This window comes from Triticum aestivum, chromosome 7B (genome assembly GCF_018294505.1).
Source record: "Triticum aestivum cultivar Chinese Spring chromosome 7B, IWGSC CS RefSeq v2.1, whole genome shotgun sequence".
Lineage (NCBI taxonomy): Eukaryota > Viridiplantae > Streptophyta > Magnoliopsida > Poales > Poaceae > Triticum > Triticum aestivum.
This window is the reverse complement of record NC_057813.1, coordinates 730,301,759-730,315,705: the sequence shown is the minus strand read 5'-3', so window position 1 is coordinate 730,315,705 and position 13,947 is coordinate 730,301,759. Positions and strand designations below refer to the sequence as shown.

General features: G+C 47.0%; 1 pseudogene; it reads left to right on the top strand.

Annotated features, from left to right (window-relative positions):
* The first annotated feature begins 1,696 nt into the window (after positions 1-1,696).
* Positions 1,697-10,203, top strand: LOC123158648 (probable disease resistance protein At1g58602; annotated as a pseudogene).
* Positions 10,204-13,947: the final 3,744 nt, after the last annotated feature.

Sequence of the window (13,947 nt, the reverse complement as noted above, 5' to 3'; positions counted from 1 at the left end):
AATGAGCGGAAAAAAGAAACGAGCACCGCATTGGATGATAATGTTGAGTCAGTCGGCCGGCCCATGTCCCATGACCATGTATGCGCTATACGAACATTTCGCCGGGTGTCACTATGCCTCGCTTCATACAAGACAGTAGCTCGGCTGGCCTACATGGAGTAGGGACTGTGCCGGCCCAATAGCCCCGTGGGGTCGTAACGCTGATATCACACGTTTTTTTTTGTATTTGTGTTTATATTTAAAAATACTAAATACATATATTACAAAAAATTAATTCAGATATTTTTTAAAAGTTTTCATTGCAGATTATAAAATGTTGATGCAGTGCAAACAAATATGCACTCGATTCTCAGAAAATGTTCATACCATTTGAAATAATGCATGTGACATTTAGAAATGTTCATGCGTTTGCAAAAGTGCACTCCTTCCATCCGAAAATACTTGTCGGATAAACAAATAAAAAATGCATGTATCTAGAACTACTATATGTCTAGATACGTCCATTTCTCCTGGAAGTATTTTCGAACGGTGGGAGTATGTGATATTTTCTAAAAGTGTTATACAATTTTAAAAAATGTTTGTGTGATGAAAAAAAAGTTTTATACCATTGAAAAAACATACAACACATTAAAAAAATGTCAGGTGTTTCCAAAATATGTTTTGACATTTTTGGCAAACATATATACAATGTAAAAAAATGTTGCATAGTTGAAAAAACAATTTTAGATCATGAAAAAAAATGTTTCAACTTGCATTTGAAAAATGTTTAACATGTATTCGAAGAAATGTATCAAAACATGTGTTTAAAAAATTTATAATCATATATTCGAAAAATGTTAGACACGCACAAAAATGTTTTACATGTATGCAAAAATATACAATGGGTATGAAAATAGTAGGGCTCGTTTTGGGCCGAGGCTTGTTAGGTGCTGGCCACGAGTGTTGGTGGGCGGCCCATGAAAAACGGGCCGTTTGGCCCTTATACCCCGGATAGAGAGAGGACAGAGGAGGGCAGTGTGGTACATTGTTGAGCTGAGCTACCAAAGAAAAAAACATACTCCCTCCATTCCCTTGTGCAAGGCCACAAAATCAAATTGCAGGTAGTAAGGTAAAATTTAATGAGTGCTTTGCAAACCAACTTTTCTTTTCATTAACCGGGATCATTAATACTCCGCATGCATGCAAGGAAGGAATAGGAAGGAAGTAGCTCAAAGGGTGCTTGGATACGTTTTAGTCCCATGACTAAAAGTAGTGGGACTAAAACTTGCTAGCCTCATCCATGCTTGGATACAAATACTAAATAGACTAAAATGTGTTAATGAGCATTTATTATCCTCCAAACCCTCCAATCCCGAATTCGCATGTGTTAAAGGAGAGGAGTTAAATGAGGAGAGAGAGGACTAATCCACATTTTAGTAGGGTTCCCCTGACTAAAAATTTTTAGTCTCAAGACTAGTTCTAGCCTCTCTTTAGTCAGGGGTGATTGGAACTTTAGCCTCTAAAAGAGACTAGTTTTAGTCAGACTAAAAATAGTCCCTTGGATCCAAGCATGGCTTCAGTGTCATTATGACTACACGCATACAAATATTAAATAAGTTGGTACTACGACAAAACATCATTATTTTTTGTCTCGATTACCGTTAGTGGCCTTGTATAAATACAAATTGTATTTTTCATAATGGCCTTATATAAGGTAATGGAGGGAGTACCAACTCTGCAAAGAAAGGCACAGAAAGTCAACTTAGAAAGGGGAACGAACACTCCTCAAGCTTTGACTTGCAAATCGCAATCGCCGTACGTGACCCCGGTCAGCATCACACTCGCCTCCGTCGATCCATCTCTGCAGCCACCGCCACTCCCGTCGCCCCAAGTCTGCACTCAAGTGGATCTCATCGGTGAGTCTGTCCGTCCCTTCCCCTTACCCGTTCCCAGTCTCTTCCACTTCTAGTTCTTGCTGATGTGGGTCTGACCAAAATACTCAGCTGTTGGTCCCCTCTCAGCTGTTGGCACGGTGCTTGGGAGCGTGGGCAATCTCACGGTTCAGGAGAGTACATTTTTGTGTGGGGTGGCCTTTGTAGTGGAATTCCTGAAAGATGAGCTGATGCGGGTCCAGGCCTACCTGAAAGACGTCGGCAACAAATGGAGATCAGGAGACGCTAGGGCTGCTATCTTGGTCACCCAGATCAGGGCTGCAGCATACGAGGCTCAGAATGTCATCGAAGCCGCAGCTTACTTGGAGAGCAGAAACCGGCTCAATCATGGATTCATGGGTCTCATTCCAAGGTATGCTCGCTTACCTGGTGACCTGAGCACCCGTCATAAAATCGGCGTTGAAATTCGACGCGTAAGAAGGAAGCTCGGTGAGATCTTTGCAAGCGCAGAAAATATGAACATTGATTTGGATAGTACTGCTGTAGTTGAAGATGTGTATCCACAAGATTTTGGTCTTATGCACCAATGCTTTGAAGAGGATTTTGTCATGGTTGGTTTCGAGGATGAGCACAAAGAAATAGTCGACAAGTTAGTTGAAAAGCAGAGCATGCTTAGCGCTGTCTCCATAGTTGCTATGGGCGGGGCCGGAAAAACAACACTTGCAAGAAAAGTCTACACTTCATCTAGGGTCAAAGAGCACTTTGACACGGTTGCTTGGGTGACTATATCTCAGAAGTTCACCGGCATTGATTTACTAAAGGACATCATGCGACAAATAGTCAGGGGCGGAGATGACACCAGAGAAATCGATCAAGCTTCAGAGTATAAGGTGGGGAAAAAGATCCGGGATTTCCTATTACATAAAAGATACTTGGTAGTCCTCGATGATGTGTGGGAAACAGATACATGGGAGCAAATAAATAGAATGGTTAAGGTCTTTCCAGATGAAGCTAAAGGCAGTAGAATACTACTAACCACACGAAAGGAAGATGTTGCAAATCATATTCCAATGCCGACGCATGTTCATGCTCTTAAGCACTTGGATGACTTGAAAAGTTGGGAGCTATTTAGTTTTTTTTTTGTTTTTTTTTAGAAAAGGAGGAAGCACCCCCGGCCTCTGCATCTGGACGATGCATACAGCCATTTTATTAATTATTAAGCACAAAAAACCTTACAAAGTAGTACATCAGTAAGCCTGAAGCCACCATCTAGGCAACATCTGTCGCTACTCCTACCCCCTTGATGCAGTGGTGCCGAATGTCCGAGCCTAATACCAAACAGACATCGCACCAAATCCTAACATCTAATGCCGGATGCCCCATCCTAGCCACATACCGGGACTGGGTCACATGCTGGTCCGGCGCACTCACGGAGGCTGCCGCCGCCTTCTTCCACCGATCCATCTCCAGAGCAGGTACTGACGCACAGACCTTGCCAGCCTGCCGTCGACGCCACCATGGCGCCAGACAGCTCGACCACCCTGCGCTCGTCCATCCAGCCGCATCCGTCGTCGATATGCAGCTGCACCATGCCGCCACCACTCGTCATCAATGACGCGGTAGATACAACGCCGCACCACCTGGCAACCTCCACACCATCGCCACTGCTGGAGCTACTCGGAGCCCACCATCCACAACATCTCTCCCCAGAACAGCAGTTCCTCCCAAGATGGCGCCTCCATGGAGGATACGACGCGCAGGACGTCGCCGTCGCCCAATCCAGACTGAATTTTGGACTTTCCTCCGGGAGGGGTTCGGGGGTGGATAGGGGGGACCTCGGCTTCGCCTCCAGGAAGGGTAACGGCGTCAAGTGACGTCGCCGATGCCGGGCCGAACACGCCGACCAAAGTTTCCTCCGGTCCCCATCCTATGCCACCAAACCTCCGTGTACTCCGGATCCGGCAAGCCACGATCCGAAACCCGCGAAGATGAAAGAGCCATGGGGCTCAACCCACCAGAAAGGAGGATCTAGAAGAACTCCTTGTAGATCTTCAGACGCCGAATCCAACGATCCGACGTGGCCAGCGACGATCATCACCACCCCGCGGCGGCCGACGGAGTCCAAGAAAGGGTCCAGATGGATCCGATCTGAATCCGGCGGCACCCGCGACCACCGGTCAGGCCAACGCAGCCACCACCTCACGACACATAGGTCGCCACCGCCGCGTCGCGCACGACGCCGATGGAAGACCCGTCCGCCGCGCCGTCGGACCCCACGTTTGCCCGGCGTTCCTCTGGATCCCGCTGTCCCGCGCCAGCCAGGACGGAGAGGATGGGGAGAAGCCCCGCCGCCGTCCAGCCGGCCAGGCTTCGCCCGGCGGTGCTATGGACGGCGGCGAGGAGGGGGAGAGGAGGATGAGACTCGAGGGGCGTCGGCTAGGGTTTTCCCCCTCGGGTCGGCCGCGGGGCTATTTAGTACCAAAGCTTTACCATCATACAGAAGATCTATCACACGTGACATGGATGTGTTTTTTTTTCGAGAGTACGCCTAGGCGTACCATAGCTTTATAGAAGGCAGAATTTAGTTACAAGAAAGTTACCGCTCGATGCGAGCAACGAGGGCAGCATGAACACCACACCGACAAGACCACAAACAAACACCACCGCTAGGCAAGCTACTATGCAAAAAGCCTATCCTAAACTGATACACAGCACCAAGTCTCGATCGACGCCGGACACCTCCGAAGACCACACTTCCACAGAACTTCTCTTGTCGACGCACCATCCACCTTGAGCGCCTAAGAGAAAGTGGCAGATGAATGGCAGGACTCGATCCAATCCGGGAAGACGCCGCCTTGGATTCACCGACGACCAACGTACATAGCGCCACTGAAGATCAGAAAAGGATAGCGGCGAACACCGGAGGAGAGCAACGAGGAACCAGTCGTGTCTCCAAACACAATGCTCCCAACAGAGGAGCGGCGTCGAGGACACCGCCATCGTGCCGATCCGAACATCGAATCTAGGCTTTCACCCGGAGACATCCACCAACACCGAGAGCGCGAGGGATGAGGCGAACACGCTCGACGATGCCTCCAAGGAGGGGAATGACATCCACAGATGCCATCACCGCCGGCCCGGCAGAAGCCGTGCAAAATTTTCATCCGCGCTTCGCCCATCGCCACGCCTCCATGGGATTGGTAGCACTGCCAAGAAGCCTCACACCGCCGCCACCGCAGCACTTGCCGAAGTAGCTGCATAGCCGAGGACCAACGACCGACCACCCGGCAGGGAAACCGCGGCCACACATCCACTCCCAGCCTGCACGAGGGTCCGCAGCCAACCAGCACCTCCGGCCAGGTCCAGGACTGCCCGCAACGGCCGTCGCCCACATGGATGTGTTTGAAGAACTAGGTAGAAAGCTTGCAAGGAAGTGTGATGGATTGCCACTTGCACTTGCAGTTCTCGGGGGTTATCTGTCAAAGAATCTAAATACACAAACATGGTCCAATATACTACTGGACTGGACATCAACCAAAGACACACAAGTGATGCAAGATATACTAGCTCGCAGTTACAAAGACCTGCCAAATCATTGTTTAAGATCTTGTTTTCTCTATCTTGCTGCTTTTCCCGAGTATTCTGACATTGATGTGTCGGATCTTATTCAATTGCGGATAGCAGAAAGCTTCATTCCACATACATCAAAGCATAAATTAGAAGAAACAGCACATATGTATGTAACTGAGTTGGCTCAGAGAAGCTTGGTCCAAGTTGTTGAAAGAAGCAAGGCGCATGGATGGATAGAAACAATAAGGATTCACGATATCTTACATGACTGGTGCAAAGAAGAAGCAAGACAAGATGGTTTTCTCGATATCTTCGACAGAGGAACAGGTTAGGCTCCTTTCAATACGTATGTATATAGTTATATTTTTTGTTTCAATAGATGCGGTGGAGTTGCTTTCTGCTGATGTGTGGATGTACCTTAAAATTTGCAGGCCAAACAAATGCATCGGATACAATGATATTTTATCGTTCTTCTTTTCAAGCTTTGAGTGATCAGGTTTTACATGCAACACCTAATATCCGGACTCTGCATGCCTTTGGGCTCTTTTCGGCGTCTCTGCCTAAGTTGAGGTTGCTAAGAGTTCTCCACATTGAAAACTCAAGGCTGAAAGATTTTTCTGGAGTACTTGCTGGGTGCATTCACCTAAGATATCTTAGGTTGAGAGGATGTGAAGATGTGACCCTACCTTCTACAATTGGACGGCTTCTTTACCTGCACACTATAGATCTTAGGTACACAGAATTGGACTCACAAGTACCTAACACACTATGGGATATCCCTACTCTAAGGCATGTTTACCTTTGGAATGGCTTTCCTCCACCACCAGCTGCAAATTGTGTGCGACAGCAGCAGAAATAGCTTCAGACCTTAAACCTCAGAATTGTTGGCAAAGAATATCATTATGATGACATGGTGATGTACCTGGGTCTCATGAGTCAGCTAACAACCTTCTCCTTGTCAATGACCACCATACCTGCAGAGATGATTACCATATTTGCAAATATGCCTCACCTAGTTGATATTTATCTTGGCAAATTTGGTGTGCTGGAAAAGCTGCCCGCTGAGTTCCCAAGAAGCCTACGATGTCTTTATCTAGTTGTCGTTGTCATGAAACAAGATCCAATGCCAGTCCTTGAGAAGCTTCCATGTCTTGTGGTGCTCATGTTGGGCGGTTATGAAGGCCAAACCATGTCCTGCTCTGCCCAAGGGTTTCCTCGGCTGCAAGAGTTGCAACTTGTTAAGTTTTCTATGGAGAAGTGGGGGATGGAAGAAGGGACAATGCCAAAGCTTTACCGCCTAACACTGTGTGTGTGTGGGAAGTTAAGCAGGCTCCCTGAGGGTTTGCTGAACCTTTTGACACTCAATCAGCTAGTACTAGAATGTGTGCCACTGATTTCTGAAGATGACACGACATTAAATGAGTTGAAGCAGAAAAGATGCAAGGTAGCGTGACTATGCCCCTCTTGTCCTACTTTTATTTTCTGTGATTTTACTTCTATTTGCGTTCACGACTTAAGAGTCTACTGTGGATATATTCGTCTGACTAGCTTGCTGCCAATCCTTCCTTGCTTGGTGTAGTTTTGAGTGATCGATAGTTTCACACCAAGTTATATATATTTTTGTGTCTTACTTTTCCAGGTGGATGATGCATGTATGTATGCATTCTGACGATTTATCCATCTTCTTGGATTTGTGCAGTTGCTTGGACTGCACATTATGTATGCATTTCGGTTACGGCAAACAAATCAGACAGTTATTTTTCTGTTAAGTTCACTCATGTATTATTCTCAGATCTCTCTTTTCATGGTGAGAACTCGCTATCACGAACTTCTAGACTCAATATGGTCACTCAATAGAGTTTCTACACTCAGATGTTGCAGATTTCTCTTTGGAGTCTCCCCCTTTGTTTAATTAATTATTTTCTACCTTGGAAACTGGGGGTAAATGGAAAGATATTAGCAAGAAGCAAGTGAAATGCTATGAATCAGGGTACGTACCCTGATTCATTTATTTTGTGGTTGCCTGAAGAGCTGGTCCGATGCTTACAAACTGACAACTTTACTCAAGTGCAACACCCCTTTGTTACTGCAGACAATCTGAATCGGTACAGATTGATTTCCTGAGAGTTTTGCATTGGATTCAGGTTGCTGAAAATATTACTGAAACTGTTGGATGTTGTGTCAGTACATAGCTGAAGAACAAAAGCCATCTTATTCAGGATCACAAGAAGAACCACACACCCAAACAACGGACACGTTAATTTGCCCCCATTGATGCCTTCACAGTTGTCATTCCTACAGTACATTTGAATTCATGAGTAGGTACCAAGATTTTTTTCAACTGAGAGCCTCAGGTTCTTGAGGAATGATGGCACAAATTAAGTCAACTCTGCTTTTCAGTTGGCTCCCTACGAATAACTGCACTCTGATAGTCTGATCTAGCTGCCTCTCCCCGAATGATTAGCCCGGAAAAACCCCGGTCGGCAAAGCTGTATATCAGTATATGTGTAGCACAGTTGATGGCACTTTTCGTGCTTTGAGGACAAGAGATGTGATTCCATGAAGTCAGATAACCTGCTGTTATTAAAAGATGAAAGTGCAAACACTGATTAACTGAATCCCGTAATGGTCTGCTGCATTTAGAACATGCTCTGACAGTACATTTGCGTGCAGCAAACTTGTTCAACCATTCTTTTTTTTTTCCGTCCCGGACTTGTCGTTCAGCAAGAGACGAATGGATTTCTCCGCAATGTCACAGATTTTGTTTTCTATTCCACCTTCATTAGTTTTGACTGTACTTACCTGAGCAATCATGGAGGACTAGAGCCATGGCATTTTCTTCTGCAAACCAGAGGAAATTATTTATCAGTACCTGTTTTGTTCAAGTAGAATACTTGGGAAAGCGCTATTTATCTTGAAATCTGAGGATTCAGAATACCATATATAAAGTAGAATATTTGAAGAACAAAATCTTGTCCAGTAACAACAGCAGAAATCACAATCAACACACCTCTACTTAGAAAATTTTCTTGGGAATCTTCTTTTATTGGGTTTATATTTTGGAGCCTACATGTACATTGCTCTGCTTTGTCACCAAGCTTGAAACAAAAGCAATCGCCATGCTCTGCTTTTCCACCATGCCTTTCTTCCATCCAGCCATATACGAAGGCCATGATGACAACAAAGAGTCGTCGCGACTAGACAACTCAAAATTGACCACAAGCAATTCAAGTTTTTTTTTCTTCTTTCTAGCATAGCACAAGCAGTTTAAGTAGCACTGAGAACCTGCAGTGCGCACGCGGATCAAACAAGGCCTGTTTCTGTGAAAAAGTCATGCACAGATTAATGAAAGCATTTCAATGCAAAGCACTCCCTCCGTTCTTAAATACTACAAGCCTTTTTAGAAATTCCAATAAAGACTACATACGAAGCAAGATGAGTGAATTTATGATCTAAAATATGTCTATGTACCTTCGTATGTAATTTGTATTGAAATCTTCAAAAAGAGTTATATTTGGAAACGGAGGGAGTACATATAGAGGCCCATCTCCACATAGGTCCGGACGCCAGATGCAGAGTCCGACTCGATCCAAAGCCGCCGCTTGCAATGGGAGTCATAAGTTGTGCTCAACAAAGAATCTACTCCGGTCGATAGATCGAGCAATGATGCTAAAACCCCAACTCAAGCACGGTATATATGCAAGCCATGCATAGATGGAGGAGCTTCTTTGCTTTGCATGCATCTTATATTAATATCTTGCCGTGATGGTACAGCAAAGGGAGAAGCTCTAGCCCTCCTCGGGGGCAGCAGACATTCTTTGCCATAGCTATATTCTTCCACCCACTCACCCCTCATTCCATCTTCGAGAACCTACCCTGCACCACAGACGAACGGACATAGACAATTTTTTAACACTTGAGAAGCCTGTCTTGTAAGTGTCAGCCAAAACAAGTTTGGATAACCCAACCGGAGAGAAACATATCTAGGGTGGTGCCTGCCAGTTGATCAGAGAAGCCATGGAGCACCACCGCAACGTTGGTCCATTGCTTGGGCAGCACCGAAGCTCAGCTGGTCCGCGTAGAAATTCTGGTCCTCTTCAACACCTTGGCATGGGTCCTGCTGGAGCTGTTCGGCTCATACCGCCGGCGGTACAGCCACGGGTTCTTCCGACTACTCGTCTGGACAGTGTACACACTGTCCACTGTGCTGGCGCCCTACACCATCGGCCTGCTACAGGCTGGTCCATTCCACGACCAGACATTTGCCCTCTGGGGTACCATCCTCCTCCTGATTCAAGTAAACTCCGCCTCCCTCTCCGTCTACAGTATTCAGGATATTGACCAGAGGAAAAGGATGCTTGTGCAGCAAGTGTTGCAGATCTTTCTGGTGCTATGGCTGATTGTCAATGGTAAAGGTGGTAACAAGAGTTACAGCGCTTCCATATGGATTTTCTATATTTACAGCATCATTCTGACGTTCACAAAGTTTGGGAAATTAAGTAAGGCGAGAAAAAAGGGAGGTTTGGTGCTGCACTCTAAAGTGATTGCTGATTACATGCTAGTTGAGCATCAGCTAGCTCAGGATGTCGTTAATCCAAGAACGATGGAGGGCTACAGGTACATATTTGACGGGGAAATGGAACTGGCTAACATTCTTCCAACCGCACCTGAGTACAGAGTTGAATTAAAAGAGGTGCCCAATGACATATTGATCACCATTGATTCTGTTTGGCGATGTCCAATAAAACTGCTGATATTTTGAAGGACACTGCACTCTCCTTCACATTATTCAAACTACTGAAGCGGAGATTCTGTGGCTATCGGCCCAGTGAAGCTGGCCTTGAGAAGACACTGGATCTCGTTCTTCATGGGCTCCTGGCCAACAATGGCAGCTATGCTCGTGCTTTTCGAGTCATCCAGGAGGAGTTGTCATTCCTGTATGATTTCTTTTACACAAGGATGGAATTAGCCGCAGCGAGTTGGTTATTAGCAACAGTTGTTATATCGACTGTTATTATTTGCAACTGCATTTCCGGAGCATTTAGCAAGCACTACCATCGTAGCAATTTGGAACAGAGAGTCAATGGAGCAGATGTTATTCGTTGGGTTACCATTGTTTTGCTTGCCAAATTAGTTTTGGTACACTCCACAAGATTACATATTGCTCCTGAGAGGCTGGTACTAGTGAATACCCTCTCTCAATTCGTTAAGGATGAAATTACCAAACCACAAACAAAAACTATAAATCGGGTTGTATCATCAAGTTGCACCTGGGAGAGAAAGCTCGGGCAGTACTCTCTGCTACTCAACTTCGACTATGATCCGTGGAATACACTATCTTTTCTGTCAGTTGGCTTGATCAAGGCTACAAGAAAAGGACAGAAGTCTAGGAAAAAGATAAAACTTGAAGATATTGTATTGTATACGTGTCCTCTCTCAGTTCAAAAAGAACGACGGCAAGCTAGAAAATGGACAATCAGCACTTGCTAAAAATCGGCTGGGAAGCCAGTTCTCATGGGCCTCCACCTTGCTATCAGACATCCACACAATCCTTGTATGGCATATCGCCACAACCATCCTTGTATGGCATTTCGAAGTTTGAGTTACGTTGTGAAGCTCATAATATCTTCTTCTGCTCGAGTAATTGATTCACTGTTTATGTTTGTTCGTCCTGTTTAATAATTCAGTTTTGTGAAGTGTGGAGCTTTCGAGGTGTTTGTGTGTTCGTTCTGTTTAATAATTCAGTTTTGTTGTTTAGCTTATGCTATCTTCTAGACGGCACCGTAGACTCTTCTTCATTTCAGTTTGTAATATCTTCTAGACGGAGGGAGTATGTGTCGGTGCAGGCGATGAATGTATCTCCACAAGTTGGTCTGTAATAGCCAGCACCGTAGACTCTTTGTCATTTCAGTTTGTAATATCGAAGCTTGACGAGGAGCAGTGACTGGCACACTATATCCTCTACTCGTTGGTCATGCTCGTGGGGATGCTCCTCGAGTCCTTCATCTATTGATTAGTTTTTGGTGGTGATTTTTTCTCATTCTCAGGATACCCATCTGGTACTGGTTCATTGGTTATGTTTGTTCCTGGTGTGCCCCGCGCTACTGATTCACTGGTTATGTTTGTTCATACTGTTCAAAGTTGAGTATCTTCTACTGCTCATAGGTGGATGTGTTAGTGTGTTGCTTTAAGACGGACCATAAGTTGATCTGTAAGGACATAGTAAACCACAGTTTCAGCTCCTCTATTTTCCTGCTTTCTTTCTTGAAACATAAATGTGCATTTCTTTCTTTCTAAATGTCGAAGGAATTATTTCTAACCTACATCATGTACATTCAATCTTGGGCTGTTCTGGCTGTGCATTGTCCATTGTAAACACTTGTCATTTATCCTGGGAGCTCATAGCTTCCCAAATCCGGCGGTGAACCAATAAAACCCATCCAGCAAATGCTCTGGTTTTCAGAAGAACTTGTTTCAGGATTTGTATGTTACGGTGGCGGCATGCCATTGAACTCTTCACAGTTTTGAAGGGAAATGTGGTATATACTGTTCCGGTTATTCTCAATTCTCAGGACTTTCACATTGTATTTGCTGTCTTTGTTACCTATCCTCGATAAAAGGATCCCGGGGAAAGGAGATACCATGTGTCGGTGTACAAAAGTGGGGGTACTTCTGTATCCCTTAGTTGTGCATGGACGGTCGCAGCCACGCCTACAGCAGGGCTTGGCAAAGCAGAGGAGGACGACAGGAAGCAAGACAGGTATAAAGAATATCAGAACAGATGCTCAAAGTAACGAGAAGCAGAAGGCTGGCAGGGCCACGCCCGGCGACAAGCCTCGCCGAGGCGACCTGCGAGGCCCCCGGCAAGAACCTTGCCGGGGCAGCTTGCGAAGAGGCCAGCAGGGCCACCACCTTTGGGGCTGAGAGCTCAGACACCATCGACAACGTTAAGACGAAGATCTGGAGAGCACATGCCTGATAGCATGAAGCCCCTCATGAAGATTGGCAGTCCACGAATCCACGCGGGATCAGAAGACGACTTGCCGGGGACGACTCCAAGGCCTGCCGGGGACGATCGCTGGGCCGCGGCCGGACCCGCGCCCGGCAAGGTTTCTCCACCTCACCACCACTTCAGTGCGACGATAGGCGTGCCAACTAAGCAGGCGCCTGCGTGGCGGCATGCAGATCTTCATGGAAGCTGCCATTTCGCCAACACAGTAGCTGGTTGGCCAGCGTGGCGCTGCATGCCTCGTCGGCCCGGACGCGTGGCAAGGCGAGGAGGAGCGGCGAAGGAGGGGATGGCCTCTGTTGCTGACGGGCGCGAGACGAGCTTGGTCTTGCTGTCGGGCGCGAGATGAGACCAGTCCAGCTGCCGGGCACGGGACGAGCTCTGATCCACAGACGGCTGCAAGACGGGCGGTGGGCGCCGCTAGTAGAGGGCCAACCCTCCGATGAAGGTAGCACTACTAGGAAAATACTTACATGTAGAAGTTTAGCAGTAGCATTCTTTTGAGCCCCCAGGCTACTAGTAATTTGCAGTAGCGCTTGTTGCAATGCGCGCTACTGGTACGGCTTAGCAGTAGCATTGGTTAGCATGGGCAACACTGTTGTTACGTGGGCCGCATGGCCAAAACGGAAGCCCACTTAGCAGTAGCGTGGCCTGTCCACCAATGATACAGCTGGTGGGCTTAGCAGTAGGGTCGGTCCGTACGCAGCGTTATGTTGGGTTCTACGGTAGGGTGCGTCGACTGTAAAATTAAAATTTTCCTACGCGCAGAACATCCAGGAACATGCTACGGGAGATGGATCACAGTTCGTTACCACTAGACGGGCAGTGCCGTGCAGCGGAAGAAGAGTTGGGGCAGCGCGTCCGTGTGGATCGTCTCCTCCTCGTTCGATCTCCCTCGAACATCCGGTCGTCCGATCCCACGTACGAGTTCGCCGGAGCGATGCAAGTGCACCGCCTCTAACGGTATCCGCGCGTGCAGGAGGAACACCGTGCGGCGGACTGCTAGGTCCAATCACACAGTCGGCGGCGAGTGGAGGTGGCTATTCGCAACACATGCAAACTCTAGTCGCAGCGCCGAAGCGATCAACTGCATGAGTGTGCCGCACCTCCACTTTATATAGGCGTCCATCGCAGGCTCAACACTTGGGCCTTGCACGGACCCTAAAGCCCAAAGTCTACTCGGTCACGTTCCTAGTCCAGTTCGGATCACATCCGACCAGTGTCCTACGAACCGACCTCGTAGGTTCCTTCCCTTAAGCGCGCGACCCCTTAGGTTCAAGTCGTCTTGGTCACAGTTCAGATCACCTCCGACCTGTACGGTTGGTAGCGGCCTCTAGCAAGGCGTGCCGACCACCAAACAGACTATAAAGCTGGTTAGGCGAACCTGTACAACGCGTCACACTACTGTTCCCTTTGCCACACGATATATGTTGTCGGACTCAAGGCGAGACTATCATCCTTGTGCTAGCCCAACCTCTTTCTTGTTCCAGTGATACC